Consider the following 15,784-nt stretch of genomic DNA (forward strand, 5'->3'; position numbering starts at 1 on the left):
AAGATGGCTCAACCAGTAAAGTGCTTGCAATGTTAGCTCGGAGATCTGAGTTCCATCCTTAGAACCCATGTAAAATCTGGGCACAGTGGCCCATGACTATAATCCTAGGACTGAGGAAGCTGAGACAGGAAGATGTCCATAGCTGACAGGCATGCCGACTCAGTGAGAGACCCTGACTCAAAACATCAATTCACAGATGAACACCCATTTGCAGACAGACAGACAGACAGACAGACAGACACACACACACACACACACACACACACACACACACACACACGGACTTATGTGACCCTGCACTGACAGCCTTTGGTTGCAAAGAGACTTCTCTAGTTAGTGCTGAGAGTGGCATATGTCACCAGCATCTTTGAGCACAGATGCTTGGGCAAGCTCCCTGTGTGTGTGTGTGTGTGTGTGTGTGTGTGTGTGTGTGTACTTTAAGATGCCACATCAGAAGTCCGCTCTGCCTCATAGACACTGTGAACTTAAGAGACAAATCCCAGCACTTTAACTTAAGTGGATGAACCTGGATTTTCAGTCATATGCTACTCTTCACTCACAACTGAGACAGTAACCAGGCTTCGGGGGGCGGGGGGAGGGGGGACGGACACTGAGGTACCTGAGAAAGGAAGAAGACACTATACCCAGACCCTGGAGAAACTCTGAGGAAAAGCCAAGTAACGTGTCTAACAGATCACAGCTTAATAACACAAAATTATTATTGCTCTGCAGCATTTGTCACTAAGGCACCTTAGCTAAGAGGCATCCTTTTGTCACTCCCCCCAAAAAAGCACAAAGTGAAAACAGAGAGGGAGGGCAAGACCTTTCCTGACCAGGCTTACAATGCAACAGGGGCCCCGGTAGTTAGTTCAGCCTGGGCAGACTCTAGAGCCCTCAGCTGCTCCAAGCAGATGGGATGGTTCAGAAGCCGGACTGCCTGCTGGGGACACTTACAGGTGACCCACATACAGCCATCCAGCCCCACCACCGGCCAGGCCCCAGGCCTTCAAGGATTAAAATACTGTGGCAACCAGATGGTCTCCGCCTCTGAAGGGGGCCTATCTGCCAAGGATTGACCAGGGCACTTAAGCACGTCATTTAGAAAGCCTGCTACCCCCACACCTGCAAAGCCAGCTCTAGGGTGGTGGATAATAAATTCAAGGTCATACTCAGCTACGTAAGTGAGTTTGAGGGCAGCCTGAGCTACGTGAGACTCGGTCTTTAAAAGGGAGGAACATAGTGACCAAGGGTGGCCAACAGGAACTTTTTAATGTGAGGCTCTCTCTGCGGGAATTTCCTTCTATTTTAGTCTGCTGTGAGCCCAGCCTAAGCATCGCCTCCCCCAGGGAGATGTGGCAGCCTGGATAACTAGTCAAGATACTTCACAGCCCTCCCCACATCTGCTGACCAAGTGTAAAGGTCGTTTTCCTGACCCATTTACCGTGGGACTTAAGTCAGCTGACTTGCTTTGGTCAGTAAAATGTACATAGGAGCGAAGAAGGGAACTTTGGGGAAGTCATCATGTGGCTCCGCCACCACTAATGTCCTCCGGTACCATCATCACCCTCCCTTCCAAAAGGGGAAGAATGTGAGACAGAGCCATAGCACTGGTGGAAATTAGTGTAAAAAGGATAAGATTTTTAAAAATTCTTGTTCGTGAGCCACTGATGTTAGGCTCACTTGTTACTGCAGCATACGCAGCTCAAGCTGACGGACGTCCTCCCTGAGGCGAGACATCTGCGGCGTCTTCAATGTGCTCTCGTTCTGCCTCTTGAACAGTCCAGTTCTCTGCGTTCGCTGTGCTGTCATCGGGCTCGGGGTTTGTTTCTGCCTGGTGTCTCTAAAACTCAAAGCCCGTGTCATTTTGTCTTTTTGCTTAGTCCCTAGGATAAGGCATGAAAAAAGAAAACACACGAAGGGCCAAAGAATGCAAATGCTCCGTCCTGTCTTCACAAAGGAGGGCAACCCTTTTCAGAATGCACACAAATCTCTGTCTGTTAGATTACACCAGGTGACAAGAGTTAACTGAAATTCAAAAATAAATTAAAAAAAAATAACAAGAAGAACCCCCAAGTTGCTGGTAAACTGCATCAGATCCAGAGTAACAGAAATCTGCAGAAGCCAGTACTGTGCAGGGAGAAGGCTTTCTAAATGATGCGTCTTAAGTCTCCATTAAAGATAACTGGATTCAACATAGGCACTAGGGCTATGCATGGAAGGATGGGGGAGGGGGGCCGTGGCCTACAGACTGGCTTGTGAAGCAAGGCAGACAGCTTCTACCTGAACCCGGAATCCACAAAACAGCGCAGAAGCTTGGGTCCAAGAAGACTTGCCTGTCTCTTAGGGAGGATTTCACCCAGGCCACTACCAAGGCGCATCCCTATCCTACCACGGGCTAGCTAAAAGCTGCTGGCACCCGCTAAGGCAGAACATTGCCACTGGTGTGATTTCTGAGTCTCTAGGGCTTTTTCATACTTACCCTTTCATTCTCTTGCCTACTGGGTGTTCCTTGACGTTGAAAATGCCTTATCTCGCCATCCGCCTTGCCTCGCTGCGTTTCGGAGAGGCCCCAGGTCAAGTGTGCTGTTCAGTTACCAAAGGCAGTGAGTTGGTTTCAGCAGAACTAAACCACGCCCCCCACCCCACCCCACCCCCCCCACCCCGCAGGAAGAAATCGGTTGTCATGAGACCAACAGAAAGGATTGAGGGAACTACTGTTGTGTCTAGAAGGTCCACTGCCCTGTCCAAGGTGTTTATCAAAGTGGGCCTCGTATACAAACCTGGGCACAGCCACAAGACCCACCACGCCCCTCTGCTGTTAGCACATAGATAGGGGTGGGGTGAGGGTGTGGAAGGGAAGCCCAAGGAGAACAGGCTAGCTTGCTCTCTTCTCTCTCTCTCTCTCTCTCTCTCTCTCTCTCTCTTCCAACAAGGACGACCTTGAACCTCTTCACCCTGCTGCCTCTGCCTCTCAGCTGCTGGGATCACTGCACCAACCTCGACCTGCTTACACTGCACTGGGGATCAAACCCATGGCTTCCTGAATGCTAGACAAGCAAGCACTCTACTCAGGGAACTACATCTCCAGCCCTGAGATAGGAATTTTCAATGCTTAGAGTGTAAACGGGATGAAGGATAGACACAGAACTGGAGTCCCAAGGTGTGGACCACGGCTTAGGGGAGTTGGAGGGGTGACGACACAATGTCCTTTGGGAAACCAAAGTAGGATGGGGGCAGGTAAGGTGAGTGGGGTGGCTAGAGGCTAAGTAGACTAGGGTCACCCCTGAAGCCACCGCTGTTCCCCCTCCGCCCAGAGCACGCTGCGCTGCGGAATTCTGCCAGCACGAAGCAGAGTCACGAGCTGAGCCCCAGCGCGGAATGAGCAGGACATCGTCAGCGCCAGGAGAGCACGCGCGCGTGGGCGGACGGGGGCAGGGGCCTCATATCCAGCCGCCCACTCCCCGAGCCTCCCGAGGATAGCACTTCCATTCTGCATCCCTCCCTACCCCACCCCCACCCCCTTGCTTCCCCTCGCCCCACAAGGATTTGAAGAGACCGGAAGGGGCTTGAAGAAACGTGGAGCCCCCATCCCTCCTCCCCTGCATCCCCCTCCACCTCAGCATCCCGCCCCCGCCTCCTCCGACTAGGCTTGGGGCTCCGCGCCGCCCCCGCGAGCAGCGGCTCTAGGGACGGGAGAGGCAGCCGCGCCGGGTTGGGTAGGGCGGGCTTCGGGCAGCTACGTCAGCAGCCGCGAGAGGGGATCCTGGACTCGGCCCCGCCTCCTCACGTGCGCGCAGCGCAGGGCCGCGTGCCGCCCGTGTGACCGCCGCCCCCACTGCAGCTCCGCTTCCACGCGTGGGAGGGAGGCCGCTGCGGCTGAAGAAAAGTCTTCCATCTGCCGCCGTATGTTCTCCCCAGTTTGGGACCCTCTCCTATGCCCAGCGGTTGCAGGACGATAGGTCCTGGGTGGACTTAGTGGGAAGAAGGAGACAGGAAACTAGACTCTTATCTCATGGGAAGAGTTAGATTTTCGTTTAAGCTGAAGCTTGGGACAGAGTGAAGTGGAAGAGATGTGAGCTTGGCCATGGTGTCCCCACCACCTTCAGCGACCATTACTACAGTGTTGACCCAAATGCACCACTAGGGTAGATCTTGGCCCAAGGTCTGTGCATTTTTGGACCTGGTATCCGGAGTTACACCCGTAGTACAGTGCTCATTGCATGAGCTAGAATCCAGCATCTTCATCTTTTCTGTGTCCCCCGACCCCATCCCAAAGTGCTAGGCAGAGGTTTGGAAAGAATCAATTAGGAATGAAGACAGTAACAGGCCAAGCACAATTGAGTATCCACAGCAACGGAGTAGATGGAGACCCATCATCTGTGCCTTGGCGATGTGTCCTTAAGTGACCCATTTTCTGTAAGGTATTGGATGCCAAAGTAGACCACATAGCCCTGTTGCTATCCTGAGACCTCTGTCTTCGGGTTGCTGTTTTCACTGGCTGGTGAAATGGAGAGAGTGGGACGGCCTGGGACCAGGGCTCTAGAACCGAAGCTCCTAAAATCAAATGAAAGCCATGCTTGGTAAAGCACAGAGGCTAGAATTGAGGAAGGATGGATACCACTTGTAGATCAAATAGCCGAGATCTGGAGAGCACTGGCCTAACCAGGCCCAGTTCCGTGATTCCCTAGGACTTCCAGCCTTGGTGTGCTCGCTTACCTGTGACTTTTGTTACCAGGGCACACAGCTCTGTCCAAGGCAAAGCCTCATTGTGTCCAGATCTTAGTATGTTTGTTTCCAATAAGGCCTGGGGACTGTGTCATGAGTCCCATTTAGCTGTGCATTTGGATACCAGTGTATCTGAGCAACTGGGTTTTTATTCGTGGCTCTGGAGAAGGATGCTACACTCTGCATCCTCGGGTATGGAAGTGGTCAGAGTTATGCAGACACTACATGAAAAACAAAAGGAGTGCCAAGTAAGCTCCCTCACCCATCCAAAGGAACTTCCGTGTCACAGGAGAAATCTGACACGCAGTATCAGATTAAGTTAAGAACCAACACCAGGGCCTGGAGATAGGCTCAGAGATTAAGAGCGCTGGCTGCTCTTCCTAAGGTCCTGAGTTCAATTCCCAGCAACCACGTGGTGGCTCCCAACCATCTATAATATGAGGGCTGGTGTCCTCTTCTGGCCTGCGGGCAGAACACTCCGTAAACACTATATCTATCTATCTATATATATATATATATTCTGAGACAGGGTTTCTCTGTGTAGCCTTGGCTGTCCTGGACTCACTGTGTAGACCAGGCTGGCCTTGAACTCACAGTTCTGCCTCCCAAGTGCTGGGAATAAAGGCGTGCGCCACCACACCCAGCTGCATAAATTATTCTTAAGACAAACAAACAAAAACCCTAACACCAAGCACTAGATAAGGGCTTTGATAGAAGAGAGCAAACAACAGGAACAAGTGGGGACTGTTTGGCAAATGGGCAGGAGCTTAGGCGTGAGTATCTGAAGGGAAGAGGCAGTGCTGAATGGCTCACTGAGCAGGCATATTCAGTTTAGCTGGAACAAAGGGAAGGTATTCATGATCAGGGAAAGCCAAGGACCCGGTTAACAGATGAGTCTGCTGAGGTGATGAGGCATAGGTTTAGGTTCCCCAGCCCCAGGTTGCCCAGTGCACCCTAAAGTTCAGCTCTACTCACCTCCACACTCAGGGAGGCTGTGCACGCTCATCTCTATCATGACACATGAAAGCCCTTTACGGTTTCTCACAAACCTCCCTCTTCATTTTTATCTTCCTGGCCTACCACGTCCACAGGGTGACCTCTAGACTACGAACATGCCCTTTGAAATCCTACTTTCTTTCTTTCTTTTTTATGGCTTCACTCACATGCTTTTCCTTTTCTTAGGAGTATCCACTCCTCCTCCACCACTTCCGCCCACTCATCCTTGAAAACACAGCTCACTTGAGTGCCAGCTCATCTTCCAGGCACATGCAATTTTGATCTGAGTTCCCACAACATCGTGTACTCTGTCTTGGCATCACACACATTACGCTGTGTTATGGGTGTACAGAGGACCGCATTTTTCTGAGTACCATTCACTGATCAGACGGCTGTCTGTCCATCCGTGAACCCAGAGGCTCCTCCCTCTCACCATGTTCCAAGCCATCATCATCTCATGTTTGGACCACTGTAAACAGCCTCCTGAACAGGTCCATTCCCTTCCCTCTTGCTCTCTTCAGTCATCTCTATAGCAGCAAGAAGGATCCTTTTAAAATACTTATTAGATCAGGCGCTCCCCTCCTCAAGATCTTGTAATCGCCTCTAAACATGACTCAAGATTTTAGTGTGCTAGTCAGGCCTACTGCATCTGGGGCTGGGAGATGGCTTAGCCAGTAAAGGCACTTGATGCTGAGTCTGACGGCCTGAGTCAAAAGAAGAGAACTGCCTCCCACACATTATCTTCTGGACTCTACACACTTCCTGTGCCATGTACATGTGCACATAATACACACACATGCAGACACACACACACACATGCAGACACACACACACACACACACGCACACACACACACACGCACACACACACATGCAGACACACACACACACACACACATACACACCTCAGAGAGAGAGACAGAGACTGGGGAGGAAGGAATTTTTAAAGAAGGAGGAAAAAAAGTATCTATCACCTCTGGCCCCATCTTCCTCTCAGCATATGCCACTCTGACTTCCTCGGCTACCCTGGATTCCTTCCTGTTTCTGGACAAATGCAACTTATGTCTGCATTGGAGATTCTGGGTTTGCTGGTCCTGGTAATGGAGCACTTGTGTTTTAAATTTTATGTGGCTCTCTCCTTTACTGCATTCAGGTCCTCTGGTTCAAATGCCTTGCCTGAGAACTATTTCCTGGCAGTCTCTTCTGGAATAAGCCTTTCTGCCAGCCACTCTCCATTGCTCTCCTTTCTTTATGGCCTTGACCCCCGTTTGAACACAGAGTGCTTGTTGGTTATCATTTTGTTTTTGTTTTTGTTGTTTTGTTTTTTTGAGACAGGGTCTCTCTGGGTTAGCCTTGGCTGTCCTGGACTTGCTTTGTAGACCAGGCTGGCCTCCAACTCACAGCGATTCACCTGCCTCTGCCTCTGGAGTGCTGGGAATAAAGATGTACACCACCACACCCAGCTGTCATTTTGTTACTATCTGTCACTACCATAGAAGGAAAGCCCCAAGAGGTCAGGGGCTTCTGTCTTGTTTTTGGATGGAGACAGCTTCCCGCATATAGTAAGTGTTCAGTTTGTTAAATCATAATTCTGGAATTAAGCTATGAACTCCCTGAGGACAGTACCTTGTTTGAGATACTTGAATTCTCTTCCCCATCCTCAATATTTACAGGCAAGTCTGCCCAAAGGCTCTCAGAGTCTGGGGACAACCTCTCCAGCATATTTCCCCAATTAACATAATTGAAGTAGTTCCTCCTTCCCTGAGGGAGGTAACTTCTATACCCCCAGTGTATCCTTGAAACCATGGACAGTACTAAATCCCGCGTGTCCATTATCATCTTCAATACTATCATACCAATGATAACATTTAATTTGTAGATTGGCACAGATTAAGAACAACAATGATAACGTAGAGCAACGTACCATATTTTAAAATTCTATGCGTCCTTTCTCAAAAATCTCACCCTTCTGTGATGACGTGAGGCATACCTACATGGGTAAAAGACCCCTTGCCCATGTGATGAGAAAAGCGCAGGTAGATGGTGTAGATGTTGACAATGAATTGAGGACCAAAGCTGAGTAACTAACGGTGGGTAGCATCTACGGTGTGGATGCAGCAGACAAAATATGATTCATGTCTAGACAGAATTTCCTCATGCTGCCCAGAGTGAATGGCTACAAATGTAAAACCTATGGTTTATTATTGAGTATGTGTGTAGGGGTGTGGGTGTCAGTACGCACCCATGCCAAGGCATGGGTGTAGAAGTTAATAGGACAACTTTCAGGAGTCAGTTTTCTCCTTCCCCAGCATGAGTCCTGGGAATTGAACTCAAGTTATCAGACTTGGTGGCAAACGTCTTCCTTTTACCCACTGAGTCATGAATTGGGGAGGGGGGCATTATTTAATATTTTCAGAACAAAATAGGTTGTGGGTAACTGAAACCCAAAGAAAGCAAAACTGCAGCTAAGGAGAATGGGAAATTTAGAAGATACCAGGAAATGCTCTTAACCTATCCTCTACTCCCAAAGATGACCCACTTTTTTTTTAATCATAGACACCCACAACAAAGGTCCACCAGATCTGTTTCTGTGTGTCTTAGTTTGTTAATGTGTTTTGAACTCACGGATTTTTGATAGAATAGAATGGGTGAGGAAATCCAGACTGTACTGCAGATTGTAAAGCTAAGCATCACTTTCCGTTTGGCGTGTATTTTCATATCATGATATGAATATTGTTGGCTGTGATTCAGAAGCTTTCTAAGCTCTAGATGCCTCATAGATGGTCGTTTACAGAATGAGTATGTGTGCTTGTCACAGTTAAGTAGCAGGTACTGTGGAGTCCCTGTGCATCAGTCACCCCATTATGCAACCTTCCACACATGGTCTCATGCATACCTCATAGTAGGTCTAAGATCAGGGTGCTACTGCTCAAACTATTATGCGTTGCCATGCTCACAAAGCTGGCAAGCAGCTAAGCAGATGATCTAGCTCTAGAGCCCAGCTAAGCATTACTCTGTCATATATTACAGTGGTATATAGACGCTGAAAAGCTCCCCTTGGTATATGTTTGAAAATAAAACACTACTTACCTGGTATTGTAATGGGAGAATTGTTTTAGGTACCCAGTAGTTGTCAATGAGATGAATGGAGTTTTGCCGGGCTTAAGAGTTCCACAGATAGCCAGGCATGGAAGCACATGCTTTAACTCCAGTTCTTGGGAGGCAGAAGCAGGCAGATAACTGGGTTCAAGGCCAGCCTGGTCTACATAGTGAATTCCAGGACAACCAGAGATATCTAGTAAGACCCTGTCTCAAAGACAAAACCAAAAAAAGAGTTCCATAGACTGTGCTTGAGAATCACTTATCTAGATGTATACAGGAGACAAGAATTCACGAGAGAGAGAGAGAGAGAGAGAGAGAGAGAGAGAGAGAGAGAGAGAGAGAGAGACCTTGGAGGCACCTATAACTGTAACTTCCAAGAGGGTAACTTCTCAGAAGCTGTGGTTTTAGTTGACAAGGAAGGCGACCACAGAAGGGGCCCTAGTTTGGCAGGGAAAGAGAGGGAGTGCCTGTGTCAAAAATCTTACCATGTTCTCCTCCTGTCTTCGGCTCTCCCTCCCAGAGCTCCCTAACCTCCTTCACATAGCCAGGGATCAAGAGAGTCTGCTGATGCTCTTTTTGGAAGTTAACCTCAGGAGAAGGAGCACACAGAGCAGGTGGAGAGAATGCAGGATGTATGCAAGGAGTGAATCCAGAATCATCAGCTTCTTTCTCTCGCCACTAACATGAACTAACAAAGTCTCCAGGATTGCGCTGGGATGCCAAGTCTTGGCTCCTGCAGGACCTGACCTGACAGCTGGCCACAGCCTTCACCTCTACCCAAAGTACAGGATCAGGTGGGCCAAGTGGGGCATTGTGCTGTTTTGGGCTACAGCGTGAGCCCCTCCCTTGGCCTTGTGTTAGATTGAAATCCCCAGAGAGGAACAGTAAGCCAGGAAAAGAGCTGCCCCCCACCCCCTGTCCACCTAGGAATCAGCAGCCTGCCAGCACACTGGCATCTTGTCCATGATCTAATCGTGGCCAAGGACAGTGGGTTTTTATACAGGCTGGGGATTTGATTGTCTGGATGGCAGAAATTTATTCCTGCCAGGATTTCAGATGCCTCAGAATTGAACCCCCTTGAGGAGAAAGAAGCAGAGCAAGGACTATAAGAGGGGGTAAAAGGAAAGGGCTAGAATGCAGCCTTGCAATGTTGTGTTCCTGCTGTGTACACTTTCAGACTTTGCAGGCAAATTTGTGGCTGCAGTTGTGGCTGAAATATGAATGAATGTAGTTATGTGCAGGTGCATGAATGACTGTGGATTCTGTGAATGGATGCATTTGTGATGAAGGGTGTACGGGAACCCTTGCAAACTGGGGTAGTGGCTTCTAGGTACCAGGCTGGCTGAAAGCATCCATGGATACCTATCTTTACTGAAGTCTGTGAGGTTAGGTTGGGGGTACAAAGTTGGGATTACTTGGCTTTCTCACAGCATCTGCCTATTGTGCTGTTGTTTCTGCTGCTGCTAAAAACAAAACAAAACAAAAAAAAAACCAAAAAAAACAAAAACCCAACCATTAGCAAATATATGGTCCTCCCAGAAATTCCAGAGAAAGGGAAATAGGCAGTGTGTTTGTCATCTGTTGAAGGCTCCTCTGGCCACTAGGAACTGTCCTTAGATAAACTGGAGCCCCACAGTCTCCTGTCTAGCCCTGATGTTCTTTCTCAGGGCTTAGTAAGGGGCAGGTAAATAGAGGCTAATCAGAGTTTTCTCTCATCTGTAACCCCACCCCACCCCACCCACTAGCCTGGCATGGAAGAATTAGGCAGATTGTCTTCTTGCCTGACATGCTGAGGTCTACATCTGATGCCCTTCTCTTTCCCAACCAGCTCTCAGTGAAGGAAGAACTTCCTATTTTAGGGATATGGTGATAAGCAAAACTGATTGAGGGGAGATGACAAATCAGACCTGAGAAGTAAGTTTAAAAATTAAGGAATGTCTACTTAATTTTAAGTCATATGATTTAAACGTATTTTGGGCTCTCCTCCTCCACCCAAGGCCCCACCTATCACTGAGGTCTCTGTGAGTACCCCTGAACACAAATGTAGTGTTCGTAATTAGTCCCCTCGTTAACAGTCTGAGAACTAAATGGGTCAGGGAAAGTAGATTCTTTCATCATCTAGAGCCTACTTGAGGAGGGTGGCTAGGGGGAGGGGCCGAGGAGCAAAAAAAAAAAAAAAAAAAAAAGTAAGAAACTAAGATTAAAAAGCAGAGCATCCCCCACCCACCCACCGGAGATCTGAAGGTGACATCTCTTATCTGAAGGTGACGTCTCTGGTAGAAGCACTCTGTGTTCATATGAGGAAGTCACAACTACATGGGAACTGTCTCGATTTAAATCAGACCTTTAGAAATTACACTGTTTAGCTATGTAAAGGACACAATTGTCCCCAGTAGCAAGCACATGCTTAATAAATGCAGAGCCTTAATGATGCAATTTTGGCATCAGGTTGCGTATTTAAGCTCCCCTCAGATGAAACCTCCTTCTATTTTGAGGCATAGATTCTGTGTCTTTTCTGCCAAGCAACCACAAGAGGAAGAATATCCCAGAGCCCGCTTCTATGAATGCACTCTCTCCACGAACCATGAATGCGCTGGCACTTTGTGTTTGTATGAATGGGGGTTGCATGTGCTGGTCAGAGGCCACGTGAGACACGTGGGGGTGGGAACTGTGTCTTTGGGAAAAAATGAATTGGAAGAAGTGAAACAGAGAAGCTCTGAATGGCGTAAGTCTCCCCCGCGGTGCCCATCCACCACAATGCCCCTCACCATCACAGAGCACATCTGCTTCATTAAAATGAATTCCTCGCTTTGCAAATATCAATAGAGCAAAGTCTGTACTTGTGTGTCACTGTACACAGGGTCCAGACTGAAAACAACAACAACAACAACAACAAGGGCTGCAACACAAAAGATACTGCAGTCAGCTCAGGCACGGAGTTATTTTTAGATCAGAAAAAAAAAAAAAAGGAGGAGGCGGGGGCGGGGGGAATGCACTTCTGGGTTTTGCAATCTAATTTGGTCCGCTTTCTTAAGGAAGAGAAAAAAAAAATAAAATCCCATCGATGGCAATTTCCATACAATCTGATTCTAACTGGCTCCTAGCAAAGAAGTCGAGATCTAGGGCTGAAAATTCTGGAGTTTTATGGCTGATTCTAGCTAGTAGCCTTTCTTCACCAGGCTCCAGCTGAATTAATTTGATACTATTTTTGAAAGTCAGTGTTTCTAAGGGAGACCTAATGACGCACTGACGTCAATGCAGGTCAATAGCACACGCTGCTGGAACTGGGCGTGCTACCCCGAGCCAGGGCTGGAGCCTTTCCAAACAGCCCCAACTCTGCAAATATCCCAGCTTTACAGGAGTGGGGGAAAGCCAGGGTTTTGTAAACATCGAGACCCTCATCATTTCGCTAAAGCCTCTTCAAAATTGATGCATATTTTCCTGATTACATTTTTTTTTAAAAGCTAAACAGAAGCAGTCGCACTGCAGTATTAAAAAAAAAAATCGTACCTGTCAAAGGGATCATATATAATTCGGGCAGCGAGCACACACATTTACAATCAGAATGCAATGCATATCATTAGGGTGTGTCTATAAATAGACCCCGATGTGTATGCATTGAGATTTAGTCCCTGGTCGGGGTTTTCAAACGTGGGTGATGAATTCTGTGTTCTGATCAGTTACTCAGGAGGTGCCTGAATGTGAGGGGGTGGGAGTGTAGGAGGGGCTGCCTCCTCTCTCCTCTTTCCCTGTGGCTGCTCTCCTCCCCTCTTCTCTCTTCCCCCTCCCTCCCTTCCTCCCTCCCCTCCCTCCCTTTTCCAGCATCTCCCCTACCCTTTCTTTCTCTTCTCTCCCTCTCTCCCCTCCCTCTCTCCCCCTCCCGCTCTCTTCTCCCTCTCCCTCCAAGTCTGGCACTGAAGGAGAACTGTTTTGCTTTGCTCCGGGAAGAGTGCAGACGCGACGTGAAATCCGGAGCTCTTTGCGTGGTGCATTTAAAATGCTTCCTTATTTATATTATCCTCATCCCCTCCCCTCTCCCACCCCCTCATCAGCCCTTCCAAATTTCCCTAGAAATCTGTGTAAAGCGTGGCGGGGGAAACATTTGCATAAAAAGTGAAGGAGCTCGCCAAGGTAGGTTATACCATGCACTGCCTTGTGTTTGCCTTTTGCAAAGTTTATGATGTCAGTTGGTGACTGTTCGGAAGAGCAGTTCTTTATGACTGTCCGTGATTACTGTCTTCTTCTTTTTTTTTTTTTTTTAATTGAACAATATCTGTACAAATTGCCTAGACTTCTTGAGCAGGCTTAGCTAAGGTCTTGTATGTATGGTTCCTGCAAGAGGCATGCCAATCGGGAGCCAGTCCTGTGGTGTTGCACAGGGGAAGAGAGATGCTGTGTTGCGGGGTGGGGGTGGCAGAGTGGTGGAGGGGGCTTCTCTAGTGGGCCACTGCTCCTACCAGTTTGCCAGATATGGGGCTAATTCTCATTCATTAAATGTCTTCATTATTCTCGTAATGATTTTGCACATGAAAATCTAGTTCCAAAAAGGTTTCATGAAGTCAGAACAAAGTGAGGGGGAGTGTAGCGAGATAAAGAGAGTTGGGGCACGCTGATGACGGCTGTGGCAGTGTTTCCTTAATAGAGAATTTAATCTCTCCTCACAGTATCTGGGGGGGGGGGCGATGCTTTAATGGGTGAAAGCAAAAAAAAAAAAAAAAAAGATTTAAAAACCTTAATACTAGGTGAAATGGAAAAAAAAAATGTTTCCATTGCAAGAGCAAAAAAGAAAAAGAAAAACTGCTGCAGCTCACAACCACCTGTAGAGGGAAATCTTTATGCACAATTTCGTAGGGCCGGTTGTGTAGAGGAAAACCGCCTGGAAAGACGCCTGGCAAACTTTGCTGCAGGGAGAGAGGGAGGAAGGCCCCCACAGGGTGAATGGCGAAATCGCGGGGGCGGCAGCGAGGGAGGGAAAGGATGGAGGCTCACTGGAGTCATCTCTGAAGCTGCAAAGTTCGCCTCCCTGGCTTTGGGTGGGGGCGGGGTTGGGAGTGGGGGTGGGGAGCGCTGAGATGGGCAAGCCTGAGCTAGGGAAGCGCCAAGGGGCTTGCAGGTTTTGTGGCGGGGTGGAGGGGCGTTCCAAGAGGTTTTGTTGGTGTGGTATCAGGTACCCTGTGGGGATGCGGAGGGTTGTGACCGGGGTTTCCCTCCCGCCTTGGCCTTTCCTGCCCCTGCGTAAAGCCAGGTAGTAATCAACAAGTGTCTCTCCCAAGATTAGTTTTGAAAAGGACTTGGAGGGTTTTCTAATCCACCGGAGGTAAATCCATCTGCCGTATTGTGTGTTGTAGAGGGACATTCATTGTCAGCAAGAAGCTTGGAAAAGTGGAGGGGGTGGTGTAGGGGGCTTTAGCGTCAGCCATTTGACCTTGGAGAACAGAGTTCAAATCTTCCAGAGTGTTGAAAAGCCTGAACAAGGGTCATGAGCCTCATGATTTAATCCCTGGCTTTACAAGTGCCAGGAGAAAAAAATCTAGCGCCTGCTTTTGGCCACACCTCATCAATGGGGATTCCATGTGTCTGAAAGCAGGATTTTTTTTTTTCCAGTCTAGGGAAGCAGGCAGCGCTGTCAGCTCCAGTGCTGTATTTTCTCTCCTCGGCATAAGCATACGATCTTCTAGGAAACCTGTATGGTCTGTTCTCAAACAGCAGCCACTTCCAGAAGATGAAACACAACTGTACGTGGGGAAGGGGTTGCCCTAGCTATCTTTAAGTAGAGATAGGAGCTTGCCATTTGCTTTGTTGGTTTGGTTTGGTTTTTGAGATACTGTCTCTTTGTGTAGCCCTGGCTGTCATAGAATTCCCTCTGAGGACCAGGCTGGCCTCAAACTCAGAGACCAACCTGCCTCTGCCTCTGCCTCTGCCTCCTGAGTGCTGGGATTAAAGGCATGCGCCACAACCACCCAGCAGACTCTTGCTTGCCATTTAGAAGTATGATTAAACTGAACTTGAAATAGGGAAAAGACAGTGACGTTTTTGGACTGAATTGGTCCAAAAGAGAGGACCAGCTGGGTGGCAGGTCAAATGGAAGGTGATGGTGTGTGTGTGTGTGTGTGTGTGTGTGTGTGTGTGTGTGTGTGTGTGTAAGGGGGGGCTGCCAAGTGGGGGAGAGTGGCTGTATCACCAAAGGAACTGAGAAGGAAATAACAACAAGATGGGAAATTTAGAGAGGGAAGTTGGAAGTTAGATTCAGCAAGCCATTGATTGCTTCATACTCTGGAGCTAGAAAAACCAAAAGGCAAGGGAGAGGGGTGTAGACTAAGTGAGTGCTGGGCATGGTGGCGCATGCGTGTAATCTGGTGCTCATAAAGCAGAGGCCAAAGAATGGCCCTGGTTTTGAGGCCAGCCGGGTCTACAGAATGAGAGCCTATCTTAGAAACAAAGAGAAGAAACAGAGAAAGAAGGAAAAGACAAGCAGAAAGAAGAGAGCTGGGTGCAGGCTAGTTAGTGTGAACCACTGTCCAGCTACAGAGAGTAGAGGGGTGTCAGTGTGGAATAAAACCAGCCAGCATGTCTGGTAGGGCCCCCAACATGCCTTAGGACCCTGCTCAGGGAACTGCCCCCATCACCTCTTGGCCAATTGAAGTCTTTCACAGGCTCGGAGGCCTTAAGGTCACTTGGGTTGTACCTCTCAGCGGAAAATCCCCCCTTCCTTGAAACAGGGTTTCTCTGTGTAACCTTGGCTGTCCTAGACTTGCTTTGCTTTGTAGACTAGGCTGGCCTCAAACTCACAGAGATCCACCTGCCTCAGCCTCCCTGAGCACTGGGATTACAGGAGTGCACCATCGCGCCCGGCTGCCATCTTCTTTATTAGGTTAACAACTGTTTCCCTTAGATATGGAGGAGAGAGAATGGTTAGGAAAGAAAGTAATCTGGTCTTGGAATTCAAGCTGTACCATGCCCTG

At 48.5% G+C, this 15,784-nt stretch overlaps 1 long non-coding RNA gene across 1 annotated transcript; it reads right to left on the reverse strand.

The window, feature by feature from the left end:
* Positions 1-1,713: 1,713 nt before the first annotated feature.
* LOC311593719 lies at positions 1,714-3,704 on the reverse strand. Its single transcript, XR_014777810.1, has 3 exons — positions 3,616-3,704; positions 2,480-2,583; positions 1,714-1,883 (listed from the first exon to the last, which is right to left on the reverse strand). It is a non-coding gene; the product is annotated as an uncharacterized lncRNA (long non-coding RNA).
* Between the last annotated feature and the right edge of the window lie 12,080 nt (positions 3,705-15,784).

This window comes from Acomys minous (assembly GCF_964271855.1).
Source record: "Acomys minous genome assembly, chromosome: 3".
In the NCBI taxonomy this organism is placed as follows: Eukaryota; Metazoa; Chordata; class Mammalia; order Rodentia; family Muridae; genus Acomys; species Acomys minous.